Below are 6160 nucleotides of genomic sequence, written 5' to 3' on the forward strand. Positions count from 1 at the left end.
GGGTTGACGTGCAGCAGTAGGCTTAACCTCCAGCAATAAACCTGTTGAGTCTTTACTTTTGATTCATTGTTAGTACTAGCATCGTTCATGCATTTAGTGTTGCCCAACAAACTCACATGCAACACTCTATTTGTTCCCATGAGTCCAAACTCATTTCTTTCATCCTTTCAAATTTGTTCCCTTTCTTGCAAATGTACTGGCTGTTGTGTAAAATACCAAAAGATGTCGTCCAATGTCAACCTCTATATACCCCAACACTTCCATCTTCATTCTCCACTCCATTGTGTTAAAAATGAAGAAAGCTTATATGTTTGGTTTAAAGTATCCAAACCAAGATTCAAGCAAACAATTGATAAGCAGCTATAACAACGTGGATATTGTCCGCGATGCGCTTGTTAAACTTTAAGGATTCGTAACAACAACATCACCATCTTAAAGGATGATGGTGAATCGGTTCTCCCTACGTGTCTGAACATAAAGAGCTAATTGGATTCCGCTATATAAGCTGCAAAGAGCACGGGGGATAAGCTGTTGATTTATTTCAACACCCATGGCATTCGTGACCGAAGCGGTGAGCTGGGAATACTTTCCAGTGACCTTGAAGTCGTACCGGGTATTTCTTTTCCTTTGCTATTATAAAAATCAGAAAGTATTTATCCACCTTTCGTTTCCTTTACTATTAAAGTTCTAATGGTTGACCTATTTATTCATTCACCTTTATTTTCCATAGGTAGATAATTGAGAGATATGGTGAACCCAACAAGGGAGAAGACCCGTGTTACTATGTGTGAAGTTTGTGAATCGAGTGCTTTTCTTGCAAAGGAATACTTTGAAAGTAGGCCCACTAGAACTGTGCTCGAAGCAGCAAAGGAATCTTTTCAATTGTTCGCATGTACAAAACCCATTGAAAAGAGTGCGGTCTTTTTTATTGCAAGTAGATAACTGAGTACATTTGAAAAATGCCTCCTCAAGGAAGAGAGAGAAAAACTCCTTGTTGTGCAAAAATGCGCTTCTTTGGGAGATGAAATCACTCGCTCTCTGGGGGTTTTCACTGCTGAGCTGGTAAATTGTTTGGTGGAAGCTAACAAGGAGGGTAAATGTATCACTAACCACTCTAACCAAATTGCGAACATGACAGGAGATGATTGTCTGGAAAAATTTTATTTTTCGGATTGAACATGGATGACTGTAACTTAACTTTTTAAATATTTTAATTTATGAATATTTTCAGATGGATCGTGGATGACTGTAATAATATCAATATATTCGGATATTCGCGGATAAATGGATATAGATAACTGTAATGAATTTTCTGGGATTTGACTAATCCTGATTATGAAGTTTGAACTAATCCAAATTATCGAACGATCTTTGTTCTTCTCTTTTTATTAACAGGAAACCTGCAACACCTAGACCAGTAGACCTCTCAGGAATTTCTACAACAAACTTGGAGATGACATGTTCAATTTTTTTTTCTCTGTGAACTGATGTGGTGTTATTCATTTCCACTAATTGCCACATCAGTTTTATTTGTAAATGAGTTTTACCAACTAGTCTCAGTGTCCAAACTACAAAACCAGTGTTGAATTTGCCAAATTGCATACGGAGTATGAGACTAATTTTAATAACTTGTCACATAATTACTTGTCCAACAGTGCCCCTTCTCATTTTGTTTGTATCAATATTAAAATCATACAATTTGAAATAGTAAGAGATCAACTTGTTGCTTGTAAGTGTAGTCATGTAGTTAATAAGCAACTCTTATATGGATTAGAGCTATACTGCATCTATCTATTAAGAAAATCTCATCTAAAATGGATCAATTCCACTGTTGGAAATAACAATACATACACAACCTATTTGTTACTTAAAAGAATACATAGAATATGAAACTTAATTAGTATGAAACAACAATTCAAATGCAAATTTCAAAGTTTGGGAATCTAAACCGCTAATATGACCTTATCTAGCTTGTTGTATATAGTGAGTTACCGAGTTACAACATCTATTTTGTTGTATTAAGTTTAAGTTCACTATATGCTTAGTTTTGAGATTTTGCTTTCTACCTTTTCCTAAAATTTATCTTTGTACATGTGAGGACGAAAACGACTTCATTTTTTGTGGTACATCGGAAAGATAAATTGCACCCCGTCAGGAATCGATCCCTGGACCTCCCCCTACCCAACCTATTTGTCTTCCAACTCCTACCACTTGAGCTATCCTATGAAGACACGAAAACGACTTCTAATATAACATTTGGTTGTTGATATATATAATGATGACATTTATATTTAACAAGGGATTTTGATTAAAATAAGTTAGGAAAATTAAATAAGCTTAAAACAACTTTTAAATAGAGTATAATTAATTTCTCTCAAAGAATGGTATAATACACTTATTTTTATAGTAGTAAGATAAACTTTTCCAAACTAGCTAGACTTGATTTTATTAATCAATTCAAAAATCATATGTTATCTTAATACATGGTATTCCTTTAATTTGTCAAATTAAAATTTAGGTGTAGGCTTCCTTTCCCTAGTCGCTTGCTCAAATTTAGGTGATGACTTTACCCACTTTTAATTTGTTTCACGTTTTTGTGATAAATGGTTGAAATCAGCTTGTTGGTGGTCACTTTTTCATATATTACTATTTTCCAAATGTAGGGAGATAATGGAGGCAGATTAGTTGATTTGGTGGGTGTACTAGGACTAGGAGTATTAAGAGAGATGGACGAATCCTTACTTCAGATGTTGGATGGCTTTGTCACTCAGAATAGCATATTGGATCTTTACTCTTTTGTTTCCTTGCATCTCTCTGTTGACCGAAGTTATACATCAATGAATGTTATCAATATCAGCAATAATAGATATTATAAATATGCTTTGCTAAAATTTATTCAGGATGGATTGGAGGGAAGTGTCAAATACTATTTTGGCACAATTTCTGTAGTTGTTCTAGCTCATCCCTTCACAAGACTAGTCTTGTTATCTCTTATGATCATCACTTCACTACTCAGAAAATAGGTCAGGTTAGTAGATCAAGTTATTTTGTTTGGGCTACCAACACCAGCTCCATCATGTACCCTTGAATCCAAATTTTTTTTTTCTTAAAACTAAGAAATTATCCTTTTGGTCTCAAAGTCCATCTTACCACCCTATGAAACTTTTCTTGGAACCAACGCTCTCCAACTCCAAGCTGTCATTTTTTCCAATATTTTTGTGCATTCCATTCATCCAATTACCGTGCCTAGTTTCATCTTTAAGAATTCAAAGCAGAAGAATTAGGAACCATAGTTTTAGCTATGCTTAATAGTTAATAACATGGTTTCAAATCCCTTTTTAATGCAATTGGTGCATATTGCAAATGGCTTTACCCACTTTTAATTTGTTTCACGTTTTTGTGATAAATTGTTGAAATCAGCTTGTTGGTGGTCAGTTTTTTGATACCACGCACACACGTAACCTCCACTCACTCCCTCCAACGGCTCAATTCAATCACACCCAACACCTGCCATCCCACGTGATTTCGTTGCCCCATGCACACACTTTACCCCATGCCAAAACCACATGGTTTGGCAAAGCCGTGGGCAAAACTGCACACACCAACGACTCAATGACTTTTCAGCGTGATTTAGTGGGCTGCACCCGCCAGTATTTGATTTAGAGAGAGAAGCCCCTTTGTACATTTTTCCGAAAGCAGTCTGACTATGGGAAGTAGTAGACTTAAGTGTTTCAGTCATTGCACTTTTCAAATTCAATTTCTTGGGTAAACAATCACCGTTTTAGCAAAAAATAACATTGGAAGCTTTTCAGCAAAGTTTAGAAAATTATTTTCTTTGTGAAAGACGTGGTTCCCATTCCCTAGCAAGTATCCCCAATCCCTGAAATCATGCTGAAAAGTACTATTGTCAAAAGAATGGGTTGACGTGCAGCAGTAGGCTTAACCTCCAGCAATAAACCTGTTGAGTCTTTACTTTTGAATCATTGTTAGTACTAGCATCGTTCATGCATTTAGTGTTGCCCAACAAACTCACATGCAACACTCTATTTGTTCCCATGAGTCCAAACTCATTTCTTTCATCCTTTCAAATTTGTTCCCTTTCTTGCAAATGTACTGGCTGTTGTGTAAAATACCAAAAGATGTCGTCCAATGTCAACCTCTATATACCCCAACACTTCCATCTTCATTCTCCACTCCATTGTGTTAAAAATGAAGAAAGCTTATATGTTTGGTTTAAAGTATCCAAACCAAGATTCAAGCAAACAATTGATAAGCAGCTATAACAACGTGGATATTGTCCGCGATGCGCTTGTTAAACTTTAAGGATTCGTAACAACAACATCACCATCTTAAAGGATGATGGTGAATCGGTTCTCCCTACGTGTCTGAACATAAAGAGCTAATTGGATTCCGCTATATAAGCTGCAAAGAGCACGGGGGATAAGCTGTTGATTTATTTCAACACCCATGGCATTCGTGACCGAAGCGGTGAGCTGGGAATACTTTCCAGTGACCTTGAAGTCGTACCGGGTATTTCTTTTCCTTTGCTATTATAAAAATCAGAAAGTATTTATCCACCTTTCGTTTCCTTTACTATTAAAGTTCTAATGGTTGACCTATTTATTCATTCACCTTTATTTTCCATAGGTAGATAATTGAGAGATATGGTGAACCCAACAAGGGAGAAGACCCGTGTTACTATGTGTGAAGTTTGTGAATCGAGTGCTTTTCTTCCAAAGGAATACTTTGAAAGTAGGCCCACTAGAACTGTGCTCGAAGCAGCAAAGGAATCTTTTCAATTGTTCGCATGTACAAAACCCATTGAAAAGAGTGCGGTCTTTTTTATTGCAAGTAGATAACTGAGTACATTTGAAAAATGCCTCCTCAAGGAAGAGAGAGAAAAACTCCTTGTTGTGCAAAAATGCGCTTCTTTGGGAGATGAAATCACTCGCTCTCTGGGGGTTTTCACTGCTGAGCTGGTAAATTGTTTGGTGGAAGCTAACAAGGAGGGTAAATGTATCACTAACCACTCTAACCAAATTGCGAACATGACAGGAGATGATTGTCTGGAAAAATTTTATTTTTCGGATTGAACATGGATGACTGTAACTTAACTTTTTAAATATTTTAATTTATGAATATTTTCAGATGGATCGTGGATGACTGTAATAATATCAATATATTCGGATATTCGCGGATAAATGGATATAGATAACTGTAATGAATTTTCTGGGATTTGACTAATCCTGATTATGAAGTTTGAACTAATCCAAATTATCGAACGATCTCTGTTCTTCTCTTTTTATTAACAGGAAAGCTGCAACACCTAGACCAGTAGACCTCTCAGGAATTTCTACAACAAAATTTCCATGAGCAAGAAACTCAAAAAATCATTAAGGACGACATTGTTTCATTGGTCAGTCAGATAGAATTCTTTTGGTTCAACTTGGAGATGACATGTTCAGTTTTTTTTTCTCTGTGAACTGATGTGGTGTTATTCATTTCCACTAATTGCCACATCAGTTTTATTTGTAAATGAGCTTTACCAACTAGTCTCAGTGTCCAAACTACAAAACCAGTGTTGAATTTGCCAAATTGCATACGGAGTATGAGACTAATTTTAATAACTTGTCACATAATTACTTGTCCAACAGTGCCCCTTCTCATTTTGTTTGTATCAATATTAAAATCATACAATCTGAAAAAGTAAGAGATCAACTTGTTGCTTGTAAGTGTAGTCGTGTAGTTAATAAGCAACTCTTATATGGATTAGAGTTATACTGCATCTATCTATTAAGAAAATTTCATCTCAAATGGATCAATTCCACTGTTGGAAATAACAATACATACATAACCTATTTGTTACTTAAAAGAATACATAGAATATGAAACTTAAATAGTATGAAACAACAATTCAAATGCAAATTTCAAAGTTTGGGAATCTAAACCGCTAATATGACCTTATCTTGCTTGTTGTATATAGTGAGTTACCGAGTTACAACATCTATTTTGTTGTATTAAGTTTAAGTTCACTATATGCTTAGTTTTGAGATTTTGCATTCTACCTTCCCCTAAAATTTATCTTTGTACATGTGAGGACAAAAACGACTTCATTTTTTTTGGTACATCGGAAAGATAAATTGCACCCCGTCAGGAATCG

At 35.5% G+C, this 6160-nt stretch overlaps 2 pseudogenes; both read left to right on the forward strand.

Moving 5' to 3' along the window:
• The first annotated feature begins 292 nt into the window (after nucleotides 1–292).
• On the forward strand, nucleotides 293–3023 carry LOC130712779 (uncharacterized; annotated as a pseudogene).
• Nucleotides 3024–4209: 1186 nt separating this feature from the next.
• LOC130712780 (uncharacterized) lies at nucleotides 4210–5093 on the forward strand (annotated as a pseudogene).
• The last annotated feature ends 1067 nt before the right edge of the window (nucleotides 5094–6160 follow it).

This window comes from Lotus japonicus, chromosome 4, assembly GCF_012489685.1.
Source record: "Lotus japonicus ecotype B-129 chromosome 4, LjGifu_v1.2".
NCBI classification, from domain to species: domain Eukaryota; kingdom Viridiplantae; phylum Streptophyta; class Magnoliopsida; order Fabales; family Fabaceae; genus Lotus; species Lotus japonicus.